Here is a 1089-nt window from a genome sequence, read left to right as displayed (position 1 = left end):
TCAATAAATACAGAAAAACCATTAGACAAGCACACTTTCATAATAAAAACCCTAACAAATTTGGCATATAAGGAACATATCTCAAAATTATAAAAGCCATATATGACAAACCCACAGCCAGCATCATACTGAATGCGGAAAAGTTGAAAGCACTCCCTAAGAACTCGAACAAGACAATGGTCCCCACTATCATCACTTCTATTCAACAGTCCTGGAAGGTCTAGGCAGACCCACCAGGCAAGAGAAAGAAATTAAGGGTATCCAAATAGGGAAAGAGGAGGTCAAACTATTGCTTTTTGCTAATGATATGCTCTTGCATCTAGAAAACCCCAAAGATTCCACCAAGAGACTTCTGGTATTGATAAATAAATTCAGCAAAGTCTCAGGTTACAAAAGTGATGTATACAAATTAATAGCCTTCCTGTACACCAATAACAGTCAAGCTAAGAGTCAAATCAAAGACTCAATACTGTTCACAATAGCTACAAAGAAAATAAAATACCTAGGAATCCACTTAACCAAATAGGTGAAAGATCTCTACAAAGAGAACAACAAAACACTGAGGAAAGAAATTGATGATGATACAAACAAATGGAAAAACATATCATGCTCATGGACTGGTAGAATCAACATTGTTAAAATGTCCATAATATAATTTTTAAGTAAAAATGTTATGCAATGTATACATTTCTACAAAGCACATTGTATTGCCTAAATTAAAATGCCCTTGTCATGTGATAGAGAAAGAGATGTACCATTTTCCGAGTGAATCTCGGTCTGTATAAATCTCTCATTTTTTGTTTCTGGTAACTTATATATGACAAATGATTTCAGTTGGTTAGTTAAGCTGCTTGTAAATTTCTATGTCATAACTGAACAACATGCAAGAAAGCTAAAAGTTTTGTTAATTTCCACTACTCCTCAAAATCAATGGGTGCATTCTAGATTGGATAAACACAATTGCCAGTAAATGTAAAGGAAGGAAAACCTCACTATTCCTTTTCTGGGAATGCAATTAGATTTCTTGAAGTCCAACATGTGCTTAAAAAATTATTAGTAGCTATTATATATTTAATTTAAGCTCTTATT

This window comes from Eulemur rufifrons, chromosome 16 (genome assembly GCF_041146395.1).
Source record: "Eulemur rufifrons isolate Redbay chromosome 16, OSU_ERuf_1, whole genome shotgun sequence".
NCBI lineage: Eukaryota > Metazoa > Chordata > Mammalia > Primates > Lemuridae > Eulemur > Eulemur rufifrons.
The sequence above is the reverse complement of the archived record's forward strand: the minus strand, read 5'-3'. Positions refer to the sequence as shown.